The sequence below is a fragment of the Ammospiza nelsoni genome, chromosome Z (assembly GCF_027579445.1).
Source record: "Ammospiza nelsoni isolate bAmmNel1 chromosome Z, bAmmNel1.pri, whole genome shotgun sequence".
Taxonomy (NCBI): Eukaryota; Metazoa; Chordata; class Aves; order Passeriformes; family Passerellidae; genus Ammospiza; species Ammospiza nelsoni.
The window spans coordinates 71,394,580-71,415,161 of record NC_080669.1 but is presented as its reverse complement, the minus strand read 5'-3'; positions in this window follow the sequence as shown (position 1 = coordinate 71,415,161).

Below are 20,582 nucleotides of genomic sequence, written 5' to 3'. Positions count from 1 at the left end.
AATACAGTATATAAACAGAGTTTTTCATGTATACAGCATGCACAATATTTCGGAGGAAATATCCCATCGTGCAGCTGCTAAATAAAGAATGCCTGCTTCTTAATGCCACACTGGTGTTGAAGAGTTTTTTTACCTTTTACTGATTTTTTGGTAACAACCTCACTCAGATTTGAGGAGACCAGTGTTGTCCAAGAAGGCTCTATGACATCAACAAATGTAGTAAGCTAGGAAAAAGTGATGTGTCATATCCATTGCATATGGTTTCTTTCCTGATATCAGAAGTCAATGCAAGGGACATGTACCTAGCCACATTCAGATGAAAATCAGAGCGTTCAGATTTGAAAACTCCTTTTGGCTTACTACAAAATGAAAGGCAGAAAGTAGTACCCATCAATGTTGAATTAATTTGATAAAACAACATTAGTAGACTTAATAAGGCCAGAAACTTCCCTGCAAAATAATAACAAGCACTTGGAAGCATCAAAGTGACATTTGTATTGCCTATTATGGCTTTCACCTTGAGACCCATATGTTCCTGACAATAGCAGTAAAATCTGTCAAATGGAAAGAAAGTTTCAATGGGCACTTTGAAAAGACAGCGTTAGCAACCTACAAATGTTAATGCCAATTGATTGTCCTTCCTAAGGTAATGTGTACTGTAGAAGATAGCTATCTTACACCAGAAAGTTATAAGCTTTATTTGGAACTATATGAAGTGAATTGTCTCTGCTGAATACTGAATAATGAAAAACATTGTAAAGAAAATGGAGTTTGTATAATATCACATATCTTCAGAGACACCGGTGTTAAATTTTGGAAGTGGGGACCGGAGATTTTTCAGTGAATGGATCTTTTAGCTTGTATGTCACCATTTCCCATCTTATTCTAAGTAATTTGTCCTATATCCCTGTGTATATGATTGCGATATACCAATTTATCAGAGATGTGTATAAATATGTATCCATGAAAGGAACAAACCATTGCAGATGTGTTAATGGGCAACTAGGTTATCCTTAATTCTACCTGATCCAGATTTATGATATGATGGTGAATATAACCTATGTTTTATCTTCTTTGAACAGTTTTATGATGAGATAATTGTGGCCCAAGGAGACTAATTTTCAATGTAACACTAAAAACCACAGCAAAAAACTTGCATTCTTTAATTTAAAAGTATTTTGAATATTGATGGTGTTTGTGTAAACTTGTATTTATTGTTTTGATGAGAATGAAATACATTCTCTTTCAGTTTTGTTCTCATCCAAGATGCCTGATAATGGAGTACTATGATATTTAGTAAATGTCAAGTTGCAGATTATCAACTGTGCTCTTTTCTATACTCTTTTGACTGCAATTTGGATGACTTCTTAATTCAGAAATTGTAGTCAGATTGGCTTCTTTGTAAAGAAGTTATAGAATGACAGCACACAATAAATCATGTCTAGCAACATGCTGAAAAACTGGCAAGAGACAGCTTGTACAGTGACAAATACAGCTGACAACAAACATATACACCTGTTTGGAAAAATTGATGAGGAAAGAACACAGTCAAGGAAAAAGGACTTAGCTTTACAAGACATTTGAAAGTCTTTTATTTATTTCTTACTAACAGTGAAAATGCAACATTGAGGCTAGCAAATAACTTTTAGTCATTTTAAACACAACTAGCTTATGAAGAGAAAATGTAGATTAATGTAGATTAATGTTTTGATCATCAGCCTTTTATTTTATTGCCAGTGGAACTAATAAGTAAGTGAATCTAACGCATACTGATTAAAGGATAGCATGGTGCATCTATTTTTAACACACACATTTTGTATCCTGCCTCCAAAGCTAGGAGTAAAAGCATAACAAGAGTTCATCCATTATTCTTTGATGCAAAATGAAGTATCAAGCCATTTTTTCAGTAAAAAAAAAGAAAATTTTATTATAAGAAATGACCTTGCAAGAAAAGTCATCAGATTCAAACTCTTTCATAATTAACTACTCAATTATCTAAGTGAAATAATCAAGGCATGGTCATAAAAATTATCATGGCCGATTCCTACTGAAATTATTAAACCTTGGTATTTTGTGTTGAAAACTACCAATGGCTTTGGTAAAGATTAGCTCTTCTGTAAGTTTATTCTTTTTAGTCAAAATAAATGTGTTAGATAAAATTTAATTTCATGGTAATGGTATAAAAATTCTAACTGAAACTAGTAAATGTTATGTGTTACCTCTCCAAAGAGCTGAAGCGTATTGTAAAGGACACAAATGGAAAGGAACTTAAAAATATCAAAAAAGTTCAAGAAGTTTACAGGTAAATGAACACAGGTGTTTACTCTGTTTTGAGAGAAAGAAGTGAAAAAATAAATATACCTAATTTAATGTTGTATTAAATTTTATTTCACACCTACAAGACTTCACTGAGGAGAACAGTTCTGATAGATAAACAAAAATGCTTGAGGATTGCAATGATGTATTAGAATTTTCATAGCACATTTATAATAGAAGAACCATGCAGAAGAGATTAAAAGCATTAGTCCTGTGAGTTTAGGATGAAGTCCTTGTGGACTGCTGTGTTTGAAGAGTTTTGGAATCATTATTGGAAAGAGCATCCTATTAATAAAATAACCCATATATAGCTCTCTCCAGATATGAAATCTCCTTTGATTTTATAACTCCTAGACAAAAGGTCAGCTAGCTAAGAGCAGAGATCTAGTCCATGAAAAAACCCCAAACCCATCTCTTCAATAATCTCTTCTGTATATGGTTTAGGACTAGCATGGGTTGGTTTACTGTGAAAGTTTCTGCCAAGCAAGGCCACGCGTGGGAAGACAGCAGTCCTGTGCTTCTGTTTGTCATGTTACAAGAATACAATTTCCTTAAAAAATGTTTATATATATTTGCATTTTTAAAGAAGTTCTGAAAGACAGAGATAGTTTTACAAAGACACTGGTGGTGTGCTGTACCTGAATAATAAATTAAGAATAACTCACTTGCGGTTTAGAAACTTCAGCTGTGCAATCCACGAAACCAACACCATATTAACATTGGAAATATTAGGCCTAAGTTCATTATAGCACAAAGTTTGCAAAAAGTGATATAAAAGATAAAATGAGGCATCTCATGTAGTTTGGAAGAGCCTCCACTTTGTGGAGATGGGGAAGGAAGGCTGTTCTCAATTTTCCTCAGTTATAGATTTGTAGTAAACCTTGTCACCCTTCTCATGATACATTCATTATGACTTCCTCCATGTATTTGCAATGTAGGCAAAATAGTCAAATATTAAATATAGTAATGTGTGTTTGATTAATCTGACTTCATCACTAAAATATGGACTTACATTAGAAAATACTTTTTCAACTTTGTAAAGAAAAAACAATATAAATCGCCAGGCAAATGTTCGTGTTCACAGCCCTTGTCCTTTTTTATTTTTAATGACATAATAGAAGAATCTTATATTCATTTGACATGTGCATCTAATCTGAGACTGAAAACCTGATGCATTTATTGCAAATTTCAAAAGAATATAAAAAACTATAAAACACTGCTTGTTTCTTTAAAATTTCATGAAACTCACAGAAATTACTTTTTATCACAAATGCAAATGGCTTGATTATGAAGGTTTTTTCACAAACTCTCCTACCTAAATAGAAAGAATTGTATTGCCGTCCTCATAACATCAAATAACTATATATCCATTCTTGCAGATATTCAAAATACAACTGGAAAAGGCCCTGATCTAAGTTACTCCTGCTTTGAGCTAAGCACAGGAAGAAGTGACAAACTTCAGACCTTCTGAAACTAAGCTATTCTATGATTCTAGGTTGCTTATTCTTATGCTTATGCCACTTAACCCTCCATGGCTTGTTCACATTACACCATTTTGGTTTAGGGTTTTTTGGTTTGTTTTTTGGGGGGTTTTTTTTGGTTTTTTTTTGGGGGGAGGGCTAGTTTTTTGGTTAAACTAAAATAATGTATTTCATGTTTTGGAAATACATTATTTGCATAGAGGAACACTTTGTGTGTGTGTGTAATATTTTCAAATTACTCACCATACTTCTCAGATTTTTAAGAGAATGGATAGATATAAATGTATTACACAAATTTATTTATTGCAATCATTAAAATAAAGAACAGGTAGTTCTTAAGTACATACTTGCACAAATGAAGGGAAATGTTAATAAAATATATCTGTGGTCCAGAGAAGTTGATGAGGAAAAATCAAATACTGTTTCAGTTACTGAGATGTTTTCATGGATGAAGAGTAATCTTTATTTTTTGTGACTGCAAAATTATTTGTTTAATGCACATTTTTATTTTGAAACATAGGACAAAGCAATCAGCGTCTAGACATACTCTTGTTCCTTATTGCAACTACTTATTAATGTGATTTTGTTTCCCAGAAAAATAATCAAGGCCAATACTATGTCCTGCAATCCTGCCTGCAGAAGTCCTCAGTGAGAAACTGTAACTAAATTAACTTCAGTGTCAGTTTAAAGAAATGAGGGGCACTCTGTGGGAATTACTCTGTTTGCACCTGTTACAATCTGATCCTACTGTCTTCTTCAACTGGCTAGGAGCAGAAAAGCTTCCAGCAATATTAAGTAATAATCAAATGGATGCATGGGGAAATTTCCCCTGCAGTGAAGATTAAGAATTTTGTGTAAATTCATCTGTTTTCAGCCCACATGACAATGGGAAACAAATTTTCAGACTTCTGTTCAGACACCATTACTTAGTGATAGCAAAAGGAGCATACCATTAATGTTAATTACATTAATAATCCTACCATGTAGGATGATATATATGCACTCTAATGAAGCTCTACCATGCATCAAAACTCAGAGGGAAACCTAAAATACATACATTTCTGCATACTAGAAAATGTAGCTGAACGGATGCAACATAAATCCATCTGCCTTAGGAAATTCTTGTGCATTTAGAGAATTAGCTAAAAAATATCTTAATATCAAATTTTTGTAGGTTTGTGCTGTGCTTATTTGTGGATAATTCAACTACTGAATTTGTTCAAAAAAGGAAGAGTTAACTTTGATTCCAACCAGCCAAAGAAAGTATGGTTTTCTGATGGCAAAATTAAAGCAGATTTTAAAAACTACTGCCTAGCACAGCAATTCTTACAGGAATAACATAGGAATTTAGATGTGATAATATTTATGGTAATTATAAAATCTTGAGTTACAAATATCATTGCTAGTTTGATTGCTCTCAGATGCTTTTCATCTGTGAAAATCTACATTATTTGCAAATTTACACTACAAATGTGTTGCTGTTTATTATACAGAGGGCTTCTGAGACTAGAAGATGTGTAACCAATGCAAGTGTTAAGATCTCCTGTCTCTGAGAGAATTTACAAGCAGTCTCCCTGGAACAGAAGCCACAGTCCAGCAGACAGCTTTGGATATTATTTGGAATGCTTTCCCCTGGTCCTCTGTGTTTTACCATGGCTTTTCACTCTATCTGTGTTACACGGCCATCTGTCATGGCTTGGCATGGCTTCAGCTTTAAATATTACACAGAAGAGTCAAGATTATTTTTATCTTCTCCAACAGTACTTGGAGAGTACCTGATCTGGCTTTTTCAATATCCTGGAGAAGCAAAAGTAGCAGTCAAAGGACAATTTTTCACAAACCACTTCTAAAACTGAAATTTGTCAAAATAACTTGAAAACTAAGTAGCTGAAATTATTAAGAAGGAATATAGACAATATAACTACAATACTTCCCTCACTGTGCAATTTTTGCCTAATTCTCATTTATTTCATTTGTCCTAATTTGATCTCTTCCATAATTTAAGTTTTGACTTTTAAGATAATGGGATTTTAGGGTATATGTGTAATTACTGCAGGAGTCCTTTCTGCAGATCATTTAGATTTTTTTGTTCATCTGTGTTTCTGGGTATGCAGGTACATCAGCAGGATATGGTTTTCAGTACCAAGTATGTAGAAACACCATGATTTATGAAATTTAGAGTACAATTGAAAACACCAATGTGTATTTCTTCAATTTGTCAATGTGAGGAGTTCATGAAGAATATCTTAATTAAGAGTTCCTGCAGTTTCTGTCACTGTACACCTGGCACCTGTTCAGTTGGGCACCTACTGCAAGTCTTGAAGACCTTTTACTGTCTTAGAAGACCAACAGAAGTCATTGGGGGATTTGAAGCATCATTGCTTCAAATCCCCCAATAGTCAGCAGTACTTCAAATGAAAGAGCATTACCCTTGGCTTGCCTTCCTCTCTCTACCAGCTGACTTATTCTGCTCTTCCTGCTGCATACTTGTGCAGCCCCTCAAGTTTGAGCTCTTACCTGCTGTCATTCAAGACATACTCCTTTACTACAGGCTGAGGTTAATTTCTAGATTAAAATTTGGCTGGTTCCTTATGGTTCACTGAAGGAAAGTCAATGTACAGTGGTATATTTTTATAGTTTGTCTTGGAATGAATACTGTCTTAATGTCTTTAATGGGCAATTACAAGCATTATATTCAGCAGGAAAGCTCTACTAAGAAAAGAGTTCAAAAATCTCTAACCTGTATTACAAAATTCAGATCTTAACCTTCTACTATTCTTTCTGTACAAACTCCATTTCAGTAGTATTTGGCCAAGCAACATGCAATAGAAACTGCAGTTAGTACTGATTGCTGAAGCAGTCAGTTATGAAAGATGTACCTAGGTTAGAAAGCTGTTCATTGTATTATTTTACCTGAATCATCATTGCAAAGAAAGTAGTTGTTCTTGAATGCTGGCTTGTTCACCTCCTTTTCCTTTTTTTTAATATGCAGAAGAACTAAAAAGCCTACAAACCTGCATCTGTTTTCATCTTGATCAAGTTTAAACCATATGACTAAAGAAATTCTGTTGAAGTAAACTACTGTAAGTTTCAAATATAGTTCAGTATTCTGGGAAAACCTTGAACAGTTTATGATTGTAGGTGGCTTGAGAATAAAAATACATCCTGTCAGAGCCAAACTTTTAATTCACTACAACAGAATGAAACAAAACAACTTCTAATGCCTCCCTTAAGACCTGTATCTGTCCTTGGTCTGCTGAAATACACAAAATCACAAACTAGCCATTAGCATCAAATGCATGTCCTGGAATATTCAAAAAAATATGACTGCACCAGTGTCTTTTATTGTAGTTCTGATTAAATAAGGGGACATTCAAGTACTACTCAACATCTTCTTTTCTAGCAGTTAGTAAAGAGAACCTCTGTGAAGTCTTTCCTCCTGGTCATGTCTTAGATCTAAAAAATAATTGTGGCCTTTGATAAATGGATTTTTTAAACTGATAAATGGATTTTTTAAAATATATTTGTCCTGCTAAAGCATTCTTCCTTTAATATTTGATAATATTTTTGTATTAAAGACACGTCCCAGTTAGAAACATATATTTCTAAGTAATCAGTATGAGAATGCTAAATGATAAATCAGCTCTCTGTCATTTCTAAAGGTCAAACAACATCATAAAATGAAATCTTTTTTTTGTTTATTATTATGAATATTGCATTCATGTCATTTGTGACTGAAAGGTATTTGCAATAAATTTATTTTTTGCCATACATTATGGTACAGAATCAACAGTATGGGTAGGTTTGGAAGGGACCAATGAAGATCATCCCCCTTCCTCAAACAGGATTACTAGAGAAAGTTGTACTGAATCGCATCCATCTGAATATCTTCAGAGAATGAGACTCCACAGTCTCTTTAGGCAGGCTATTCAAGTGCTTTTCCACCCTGAAAGAAAAGAAGTTTTTCTGCATATTTGAATGGAATATTTTTTTATATTATATTTTATTTTATATTTTAAAATTTTAGTTTGTGCTGTTGCCACTTGTCCTGCTACTGGGCAGAACTGTAGAGAACTGGCCCTCTTCTCTTCATACTCACCTGTGAGATATTTGTCTGCATTGGTAAGATTCCCCTTCTGTCTTTCTTCTCAAGGCCAAACAGATCCTTTTCCTTGTAAGTGAGATGCTCCAGTCACTAAATCATCTTTGTAACCCTCCAGTGAACACTCTCCAATAGTTCTCTGTCTTTCATGAACAGGGGAGCCTGTAGGTGGACACAGCGCTCCAGATGTGGCCTCACCAGGGCAGAGTAGAGGGGAAGGATCACCTCCCTCAACCCACTGACCCCTTTCTTCCTAATGCACCCCAAGATACCATTGTCCTCCATGGTAGCAAGGACATATTGCTGGTTTGTGGACAGTTTGCTGACCCCCAGGTCCGTATCTGCAGAGCTGTTTTCCAGCAGGTCAGTCTCTATCCTGTAAAGTACAGGGCACTGCCTTTGCCCCTGCTGAGCTCCATCAGGCTCCTGTGAGGCCAGCTCTCTAGTCTGCACAGACCAGCAGCACAGCACTGTGGTGCATCAGACACTCCTGCCTGCTCGGTGTCCTCAGAGAACTTGTGGAGGTGCACCCTGTCCCTTCATCCAGCTCCCTGATGAATATGCTGGGTAAGACTTGGCCCAATGCTAACCCCTGGGAAACACCATGTGTTATGGACCCTGTGCTGCTGACCACAGCTCTCTGAGCCCTGCCATTCAGACTGCTCTCGATCCAGCCCAGTGCCCACTCATCCTCTCCACACTTTCTGACGTATAAGAGACAGTAAGAAACACCCTGCTGAAGTCAAGGTGGACAGCAATCACTGCTCTCTCCTCAACCAGGCAGTAATGTCATGACAGGACACCATGAGATTCACAGAGCTTTGTTTCCCTTTAGTGAATTCATGTCGAATACTGATAATCTTCTTCCACGTGGTTTGGGTTGTCAGCTGCATTACTGATTCCAAATTAAAGGCTCCTAACATACAAGTGGAAATACATATTCCTTTGGAATACAGAAATCTGCTGCAGGCTGGCCTACTTAATTATCTATGCTCATTTCACTGCTGTGGGAAGGTGGATTCAAGCAAGAAAAAGGTAAGGTATTGTCTTCTTTTCTTTCTTCAACTAGAAAAAGTTTTGGTGTAGATTACACGATTTGGGTTTATCTTTCAGAGCCTCTCTTTAAGAAGGCGAATAACAAAACTGTTTGCAATGAGTAGAGCCCAGGAAATAGCAGGTATTAGTTAATTAGTAAGAGCATTTCTCATCTGATTTACCTCCAAAAAGAGTCAAGTGTATTGTTCCAAGGAAATTGTAGATTTTCTCTTAATACATCATTTGAGGGGCAAAGGGTGTTAATGGTTTTGGGTTTTAACTAAAAAGAAAAAAAGCTATTCTTACATTATCTAAACTTCATGCTTGGGTGTGTTCTGATATTCCCATTGCACAGGAAAGTTACTGCCGTGTTTTTTATAGGCGGTGTAGCTGCAGTATTTTGTGTGTGGAGGTGGAACAATGAGGAAGGCAGCCTCATCTCCTGAAACAGAATTCAGATGTTTATAGAGTCATAATTGCTATTAAAGCTTGGAAGATCTTCTATATGGTAATAGAGAATTATCTATGGAAGAAATCACAGTAGAAATGTGAAGTCTGTGTAAAAATAAAAAGGCTGATTTTTGGGTTTCCATTCCAACAGACTTCTTTTGAAAGTCTCTTTGTATCAGGGAGAGGAAAAAAAAAGAAAGCAAAATAAAAGCACCTGTGCAAGACAATAAGTTCGCTGGAGCTTTGCATCATTTTGCTGCTGTCATGATTGTGGAATTGCAAAACATCTACTGTATGCAATAGTTGAACAAGTCAAGGTCAAACCTTGAGTCAAAAAAAGAAGATTAAACAGAGCAAACCATCCCAGTCTGAACCAGAGAAGGAATTATGGATCTTCTACTTACTTTTTTCCTACTCTCTTTCTCTTCCATCTATTTTATTTTGGTTAAAAGTGGGTAAAAGATCTCAGCTGAAGAGATGGGGACTGAAGTCAGTCAACAGTGGTAGATGGGTTCTGTACAGGTTCAGTTTTGGGCCCCTCATTGCAAAGGAAGACATTGAGGAGCTGGAACATGTCCAGGAAAGAGCTACAGAGCTGGTGAAGGGTCTGGAGCACAAGACTGATGAGAAACAGCTAAGGGAGCTGGAGAAAAGGAAGCTTGGCAATTTAGGTTCTCTACAGTTGCCTAAAAGGAAGCTGCAGTTCACACCACCCTACTTTTAGAAGATAAAGAAACAATGAAAGGTTACTCTGCACATCAGACATTTATGATTTAAAATACACTATAACATGATAGCATGCAGCAAACTTGCTTCTTGAGGTGGTATATTTTGAAAGTGACACCACTGAAAGTGTACTTCATGGTACAGGAGTAGTTTGGTCTCAGGCAGTTTAGGATATGGTGAGGCATAGATTCTTAACTTGGAATTAATTTTTCTTATAAAATATGGTTATTATAAATAGGAACAGCTTTTTGTGCTGTACAGCTAGGAAGGTCAGGTGCTGCTGCAGATGTCTCTGCTGCAGCAGAACAAACCAAATAGGCACCAGGACTGCCTGTCTGTCAAGCTCCCACCCTGGCCACTGTGGGAACTATCGCAGCAAGAAAGGACAAAGTAAAGGGCAGTGAAGGGAAGAGACCATGATAGGGAATCTTGCAAAGAAAAGGAAAAGTGGTCTGTCAGGGAATGGAAAGCAAAATCCCACCTGAATCTTTCATCCTGCATGCATTTCTCACAGTTCATGCAGCAACAGTTCCCACATTAGATCAGAGGGAGGGTGTAAGGTCGAGGGAGCCATGTGCTGTGCAGGCAGCAGCCGTGCTGCAGTGTGACAAATGAGTGCATCACAGCTGCTGGGGAAATGTGCCCTCATCTCTAGATCTCTTTGTCATCTCTTTATAAGCCTAAATCTGTTTTCAGTTGCATGTCACTAAATAGTTTGAAAACAAACAATTCTGCCAGCTTAGTATTGCATATGTCATTTAAATATGCCTTTGTTTAGACTGCACCCACAATGGCTCTGACCCTTCCACTCTGCTTTGTTGTATGTTGTGTGAGGGATGAAGGTTAGAAAGGCAGAACATATCTTTACATATGCATATGCACTTATAAATTCAAGAGTCCAGGAACCAAAGTAGTGGCATCCCTTTCAGTAAATATCCCAGGCTGTAATATATGCCCTACTGCTGCATATAGATAGTGGACAAAAATGCCCCATTCTTCAGGGCAATCCAGCAATCCATGGATAGTAAATTTCAAGCAGAATTAAAGAGAAGATTCTAACAGATTTCAAGTAAATTTTTGTCAAACGAGGGCTCACTGATTTACTCCTATTTATGACATTTCTGTCATGTTTGCATGAGCTACCTGTGCTGTAGGTCCTTCAAATGTTAAAGTATCGTGAAGTGCTCATAGCTACAGTTTGTTAGTAACTTCAACTCTGTGACATTCTTTAGTCACTACATTGTGTATTCTGTATTCATAAGCACACACCTGAATACTGTTACGTACATTAGACTGATGATATTTAGCTTGACTTTGACACTTCAGTATATGAACATGCTTTATGAAAGGCGGTCTGGGTAGAAAGCACCTTTATCTATTCACTGCCTACTTCCCTAAAAAGATGTTTATGACAGAAGAAAACTCAAAGGGAAATATCTTGATTTCTTCTCACAAAATAACTGTAGTGAAAAAAATGACATAAAGTTGGTAGAATCACGAGCATGTTGTAATATCAATTTTGTCTGACCTGCTGATTTCAAAACATTTTTATTGCTAAGGTTGGTATTGTTATAACCAGAACTTCACAGCAATGTAGTAAAGTTAAAACATATTAATTAATCAATGTTTAACAATGTGCAATATTAGCCATTGCTGAATTTGGGCCCTGTTTGGCAGCTTAAAGAAAGGTAGGAGATAATGAAATGCATGACCCTATAATAAGCACTATTTGTCTTTGATTTGTTTGTTGGGTTTTGTGTGATTGTTTTATTGAAAGATGATGTAATTTTTTTTTATCTGTTTGTATAAGGGGTAAGAAATAAGAATTTTGTAAAAAGGTCTCAGGATACACTAAGCAGAACAACAGGCTACTCACTAATCTCTCTGCAGAACAAAATTCCAGCCACAGCATCTGCTGACTTTCATCTTCTCTAGCTATTGCAGCTTTGAATGCTGCCAGCCCTGCCCTGACACCTAACCTCATTGACAACCCTCAACAATAAGTTCTGAATGTTAAACTGCATGGTTTGAAGCAAGTCCAAAAGGAATACTTTGCTATTGCCTAGTGCTTTTGCCCATCAGCTTTGAAATGGAAGAAAAAAGGGCAGAGACAGGGAAGGAACACTTGCATTTGTTTCATTTATTGCATGTGACAGTTGTCTTCCGATTCTGCTGACTCAGTAAGGTCATTTGTTTTGCACCCCTAATCAAAGCATATAAAAGTCTTGCAAGTATGAGTTAGTTACCTCTCCCAACACAGAGGCCAGGGAACCTGTGAAGTCTGTTGTAGGTTTCTTGCTGAAAGGGCAAATCTTCTAAAAAGTTTGTTTTGCCAATAGCTAGTTTTCTGCATTCCTGAAGATGTTATCTGTTCCTGCACAATTTTAGCAATGTCACCTGGATAAACCTCTACTGTGATACTTTTCATTGAATAGGAGCTGTAAGAAGTGAAGCAGGTGAAGCAGCCCTCAGTCCAAGAATTAAGTTGTTCTGTGTGGTTTAGCTCTACTACATTGAAGCTGCTTGCCTCAGTGACTCTGTATCAAAATTACAGAAATTTGTTTCAGAACTCTTGCATTTTTTTCTCTACTTCAACAGTTCCCCTCATTGTAATCTTCAAATTAGACATTTACAAGGTGTTCTGTGCCCAGACTCCATTTATTTGTGCATTGCAATATATATTTATGTCCCACAGACTGCAGGGTGCAGGGTAAGATCATGTTTTATCATCTTTATTCTTCCTAAAATAAGATAGAAATACTGTGAGCTGTTTTAAAACAAGGCTGAAGTAATTCATATGTGCAAACATAACATATATTAATAAAAACTATATAATTTGCATTTATTCAGTATATCTAAAGGTCTAATATAAAATGGTCCTAGGCAGAAAGAGATGCTTATTTTTAAAGACAGGTAGTAATGCACGGCACATACACGATGCCTTTCTTTTGCTTACAAGTAACAGATTATTTGCTTACTTATCAAAGGCAGAGTAACCAAGATGGAATATGTTGCATCCTGGGGGCTTTATTTTACTATCAAGAAGAAATTTTGAAGAAATTTAAATGTATTCACATTAACACAATAGGACAGATGCAAATACTAGGCTGAATCATTCTGATGCAGTTGTATTAGAGCGACCTTGCCATGACTTGGGTATGCCTGCCAGAGAAAATGCATCCAAGATGAAGCCTCTACAGGTGGCATGCAGAAAATTGCTATTTGCTCTTGTCTGACCACTGCAATCTCTGCAGCTAAGAAGACACTCTCAAAGACCCAAGGCTGACCTCCTTCCTGGCAAGGGCTGGGGGTACACAAATATGTTCAGAATCTAAGGCAAAAGGTTCAGCAGGGCATTGAACGTGCACTTTAACAGCAGAGGTGCAGGAAACACAGCAGGCTGACCCTCAGCACCCTTGCACTGCTCCCAGGTGCGCTGCTGGGTGCTTCCCTGCCCATGGCTTCCCAGGGCACCTCCAGGGACAAGGGCATGGCGAGTCCCAGAACAATCCTGAGTGAAAACTGGGGATACATGTTTTGGCCTAATTGATCAATAGCACACTGACAGAGAACACTGGGACTGTGCAAAGTACAAGTAGACCTGCTGCTGCTTTCCCCAGAGCACACACTTTTATGGAGCCAGGGCTACATATATGGGAATGATTTGGTCAATCTCACTTACATTTGATTCACATGTAAATATCATATAGTATACATGTATCTATAAACTTTTAGGGACCAAAATATTAATTTGGTATGGTGGGCACCATAGATCTGTTAAGTTTACCTGATAAGTCTTTGTCACCAAAAGAGAGATGAAGCTCTGTTCCCTTTTCTCAGGATACTCAGTGTTTATGACAACCTTTAGACCACACTGTGAACAGATCAATTTCATCAAACTAGCAGAAAAATAAGCTAATAGAATAGGAATAAAACTTTTCTGATCATTCAGTGTATCATCTCTGTTCTGATCACCCAGTCATGTATGGGTCTGAAAAATTAAAAAATATGTTGGAAAAGAGGAAAATAGGTAAGGGAAAAAATGAAAAAAAATCCAAGAGTGAGGTGATGAGTCAGTAGAAACATGCAGTCTGCAGAATATTCACAAGGTAATGACTAACAATCCATCTATGAGACATTTAATTCTTTGAATTTTGAGTTGAAAATCAAATTTCTGTTGTGAATATTAATCTCTATTTGTAAGGGTCACTTTTGTAAATTCACAGAAATAATCTGATGAGTAGCTGAAATGAGGATATCTACATCCATTGGAACATCAGTGTTCTAAAATAAAAGTCTGGACAAACTGCCTAACGACACTTTGGAAGTATGTAGTGTTGGACAGCCAACTATAAAAATAACTTCCTATATCTCTTCCTTACATCTAATTCTAATCCAAACCACACTTAGAAGAAGGATGTGTAATTGTAAATACTCAACTAGGCGGCAAGGTAGCACTGTCATTTAATATCTGAGCTGTACTGCAATGGCACACTTCAAGGTTCTTCTGAAAAAATATTTATTTTTTAAAAAGTTAGATCCTTACACAGTTGTCTGTCACAGACATCTTTTCATAAAAATCCTTTCTTTAGGATTTTTGCCTTCTGGGAAGCTGAGGCCCCAGAAAAAGAATGTAAACAATGGTTATCTGCTGCTGTGGAATGCAACAGGTGCACCTGTGATTGGCCCATGTTGGATGTGTATAATTAATGGCCAATCACGGACCGAGCTCTCACTGGGACAGAGTCGGAGAGAGCTCCTTTGTTATTCATTCTTTTCTATTCTTAGCTTAGCTAGCCTTCTGAGAACTTTTCCTTCTATTCCTTTTAGTATAGTTATAATGTAGTATATATATCATAAAATAATAAATCAAACCTTCTGAACAGGGGAGGTCAACATTCTCGCCTCTCTCTTCACCTGCAAACCTTGTGACCACTGTCACAGTTGTGTATCCACATAGCTCCAAGACTAGCCTAAAGATCTGAGTACATTTCTCACAGCTCCTATTTACAGTCACATATTTCTCCATCTCAGGCTGAATTTTTCCCCAAAATAAAGTCTTCTGTGGCGAGTGACAGAAAGTAATACTTTCAGAAACATTTGACTGACTGACATTTGCAAGGATGCTGTATACATGCATTTATGAATGCTGAGGGCCAAAAAGCTGGAGCAGACTGTTCTTTGTTATGAGACTGTGCTTATGGATTGCACCATGGGAAGGCAGCAGCAGTGACATTCACAGACCTGTCCTGTGCTGGGCAGGCTCACTCTTCTGATGCCTGACAAGGGAGAGGGCTCAGCCTCACATTGTCTACTGTGCTGTCTACTGTGCTTCTTGTAGTAACATTCCCAGTCACTCAGACATTAAAAATTATCCTCTTTCCCCTCAATGTTCTACTTAAGAACATTATTTATGGTATACCTTTCAATTCTATTTTAAATTTATTTCCTTGTTGAATTAAGATTGCATTCAGACAAAAAGAATGGAGGACAAGACACATACTTTGGTTGAAATCTTTTGATCCAATGATTCCAATGAATAATTTTTAACTTATACAGTGTAAAAAAGTGGTGCTGTTTATTTTTATGCTCCTTTGGTCACTCCAAGTAGGTTCTGCCACAATAAACAGCCAAAGGAAACACATTCCAAGTGAAAACTGACATATCCTCCAGTTCCCTTTGACATAAAACTGCTCAGACAATTTCTGGCTATACTTTTGCTAAACTCTGTCCATATGCTGCAGGGGTGGGAATTTTGAGTTATATGTAGCTGATGAATGGTTCAAGAAAGGTTGCTGTGCAGCTGCTCTTTGATGTGCCTGGTGACATCTCTGATGTGTCACTGTGATGGTTGAACCCCTCTCCTCTTGGAGAGGACAGAGGCTCGAGAGCCTGACATTGCTGGGTTAGCCTGAGAATCTCCTGTACATCCAGCCTAACTCTACCATTCAGATGAGCCTGTCTCTACCAATGAGAATTTAATATTTTTGCTTCCTGTAATTTTTTTCCTCAAAATATATCTATTGCCTGAATGAGAATCAGAGGTTTCAAGCCAGTATACACCCCATGCAATTAAAATCAGTAAGTGTTCAGCAAGTATTAGATCAACATGCTAATATGTTACTCAGCTGCCTAGAACCATAGAATGGTTTGTGTTGGAAGAGACCTCAAAGATCATTCACTAGTTCCAACCCACTCTCTTGGCAGGAACATCTTCTACTAGACAAGATTGCTCAGAGCCACACCTAACCTGAAACATTCTCAGGGATGGGGCATCTCCAGCTTCTCTGGGCAACCTCTGCCAGTGCCTCACAGGAAAAAACCTCAACCTAGTCTAAACCCACCCTCTTCCAGTCTAAAGACATTGTTCTCTCACTATGTGTCCTTGTGAAAAGTCCCTCTGCAGCTCTCTTGTAGGCCCCATTTAGGTACAAAAGGCCTGAACAGCCCCAGCTCTCTCAGCCTTTCTCCAGAGGAAGGGTGGTCCATCCCTCTGACCATCTTGGTGGCCCTTCTCTGGGCTTACAACAGCAGCTCCACATCCTTCCTGTGCTAGGGACTCAAGAGCTGGATGCAGCTCTCCAGGTGGGGTCTCACAAGAGTGGAGAGGCAGAAACACCTCCCTTGACCTTCTGGCCGCACTGCCTTTGATGCAGGCCAGGACAGGGCTGGCTTTTGGGGCTGCAGGAGCCCACTGATGGCTCTGGTGCAGCCTCTCACCCACCAGTACCCCCACTCCTTCTCACCAGAACTGCTCATGATCCGCTCATCCCCCAGCCTGTGCTCACATCAGATGTTGATCTAGGGGCATCATTATGACTCTTTCTGTACTAAAACAGCAGCTAGCAAGGTTTGCATACATATCCTGTTACAAGCAACTCAGACCCTGAGTGGGAATCAGTAATAAAAGTTTCATTGAGAACCAAATAAAAATACACCAAGCACAAGGGGCAGTGCCAGGAGCGTGGCTTGGTACCAGGGGCTCGTTCACAAAATGGTGGCTCTGTCTTTTATACACCTGGGAAATTGCGTTAGCCACATGAATATATATGAGCATATTTTAATATTTTCCTTATATATATACTTGGCCCCTCACAAAGTCTACCAGTTGACTCTCCTTTGTAGTCCATTGGTGGAGTCTTTCTCACAGTTTGATTGTTGGCGAGGTTTTACCATATTCCCCCAGGGACAGGCCTACCCCATTCCCAGCTGTCCCATGCAAGGGGCACGTGTGCACATAATGAGGGACAGAGCTCTCTGGGGCAACAACAGCGAGGGGAGAAGAGGCGACTGAAGGGAGATTGAAGGGGTCCAAAACCAAGCTACAGCAACAGAGTCAGATAGCAAAAGAACTTTAAACCTTCATAAACCTTTTTAACACACAAAATAATTTGTGGGAGCTCATCATAACTCATCTATAACATCTGATCTTGCTGCTTACACTAATGGATACTAAAACTGAGTACTTTGAAAAAACATCTTAAAGTCACTACACCAGATCAAAATTCCAAGTCAAAGATGGCAAAATTCAGTCAGCTGGTAAGACTTAGGCATCTCCTGTCTGAATTTGTGTTATATCAGCCATACATATTTGTAATAAAATAAATGGGTCTGGGAACAAGATGGTCAAGATTGAATGGGCTCTCTAGAGGTCATTTTTCCAAATCACATGTCCAAACAAAGTCATCTGGAATCAATTACAGATGGCAAGAGTGTCACAACTCCCTACAATATGTGGTTGTTTAACATTAAGACACCTCAGCGGTGAAAACTGTTGATGAAATTTTGAACAAAATAAGTTCAGGCAGCTTTTGAAGATTTCCAAAGATGGAGGCTTCACAACAACCCTGAGCAATAAATTCCAGCACTTGCTCACATTCACCGTGGAAAAGTGTGCTGCGGATCAGAGGGAACCTCTTATGTTTCAGTTTGTGCCCATTTACCCCGACCCTGTCAGTGGACACTGCTAGAAAGAGCCTGGCTTCATCCTCTGTGTTCCCTTGGCATTCAAATGTCAAGTCCCCTTTGAAGATCAGGCCCTGTGAATACAAGATTACTTGGAGACAATTTTACAAGGTCTTGTCCACCATTTCTCCCTGGTCAATTGACCTACAACAAATCCTCACCACCATATATGTTAGCCATGCTGGTCTACTTTAACTTATAAGGTTTCAGTTGGCTTATCATCAGTGCCTAGATAGAGCTCCAAAAAGCTGTTCTTTCACATAAAGGGTGACTCTGCACCCATAACTTCCTACCTGGTCCTTCCTAAAAATCTTGTGTCCCTGCACTGAAGCACCCTGTGAAAATAGTACCAATAAAATCAGTAAAGCTCACAACAGCCAAGAGATTTCTAGATTTTCCTATGTGTATTCCATGGCATCATTGATACCCAATGTGACACCCCAATCCTCTGACCCTGTAACCTCTAAAATGCCAGAGTTGTAGGCATACTCCTTAATGGTAATGTTCCTGGCAGCACTTTAAATTGAGACCAACGCCCAGAAGCAGCAAGGAGTACTTGTGGGCAGAAGGCAAAGCACAGTACTGAGTAATCTGGGAGTTTAGTATAGATATGCTATTTCTGTGTACTCTCTTAACTTATTAATATAGACATAGCCTCAGATTAACTTTAATCCAAATGAGGCAAAAGGGAAATTCCTAATTATTATTTTAATTGTTGCTTTAAGAGACAATCAAGAGCACAACTGTTCTTATTGCTCTGAAGAAGACCAACAGTAATACAACTTTGCATCTCAGACACTAATTATACACAACCTCAGACTATGTGCCGTCTAACCCTGAGGACAGTACAATCCCTTGCTTTGCATAAAGGCAACAATATTGAGATGAGGAAATTATTTTCCTGAGATAGTATTCACTTTAAAGATGAGTGTTTCTTTTAAGGTAAAGAGGGACGTCAAAGCTGTGGGAAAGTAAAAGTTTGGCAACAGTGTAGATTTATACTCGAATAATTTTTCTTAGATTTTTTTTATGCATGTAAACTTTTTCTTCCCTATTTTAGGAGATTTGAGAGGCACAGTCTTCTCTCTGTCCAGTTGAAAAAAATACTAACTTATTTTCAAGTCAGTTTAGAAGACCTTTTATGGTTACACTGCTAATCTGTCACTTAAGGCACAGAGTTAGCTGCTAGCTATGTAGGACACAAAGCTACAAGAGTGGCCACTCGCTTTGGCCTGTGTCAGAGCCCTAGTGAGCCCCTGGTTGTAGATTGAGATAGAAGAGGTTTCTCTTCACTCAGGTCTCTGTCTTAAGGCTATACATCTCCCTTTTGTATCTCTTTTTTTCTCCTGAAACTTTCAAAGCATTTATTTTTTATCCTGCTGAGAGGCTTTGAATAGCTCTGGCAGTGTTTATCCACTTATAAGCAGAGGGAGCTATACAGTTATTCTGCCACCTGTGGACATAGTTCAATATGGATTATAAAAAAATAACAGGAAAAAAATTAAATTCTGTGTCATTGTACACCTGAGAATCCATATTAGTCATATGATACAAACAGTGTAAATTGAATTAAGAACTTAGGGCAGCTTTTGTTTAATTACCTGAGAAACTCAAAAACAGAGGCACAGATCCTGACTATGTCCATGATACTTAGGTTATGTGCCAAGCTGAGCACTGTTTCACACCAATGGCCTGCATCAGGGAGGGTTGGCCATTGCAAGAGGCATGGTGTCTGAATCAAATGTGGGGTGAAGCATCCTCTGGCTCTTGGTGTGGTAGAGGGTCCTGCAGATATATCCAACTGCAAAAGTGTGAACATTCCATGGAATTTTGAGTCTAAAATGGTCACAAAGGTCACTCACACACCTTTGAGTCTAAAAGGTGCTCTTCTTGCTAACTAAGGAGCCAGAGGAGTCACTGGGGTGGGCTAGGGCCTAGATTGCACAGTAGATCCTGAATTCTGCTTGTAGGCTATGTTGGAAAACTAAGCAGTTTGTGTATCTCACTTCTATGCCCTATCACACATAAAGATTCAATAACTCCTGTGGAAGAAATAGAGCTGCCTAATATATCATAATTTCTCCCATTTTTATGTTTCATACCATGAGAGGGAGCAATAACAAATGAACAAACTACTGAATTTCTAACTTTTTACTGGGACTGGTTAAGAAGCCTTATCTCCTGGCAGCACTGAGTCACATGTGACCTGGAATTTTAATGTCCCAATACTCACCATGCTGCCTGAGAACCTCTAGGACAGATACAGTCAGTTGAAATGCTCTCCTAAGCAGTCCCTGGTTTCTTGCATTTTTTAAATGCAAGAAGCAAGGAATTGCCTCCAAGAAGGCCCTTCAAGATGGAATGCACTTTTCAGCTGCTGTGGTACAGAGTTCAGTGGTATTCAGAGCAACCTGCTTGCACTCTAGCATTCATTTGGGACCTAGCAAGGTGAAGAAGAGCAATATGGATAATTTAGTTGCATAGGAAAAGTGATCCTTCCCTTTCTA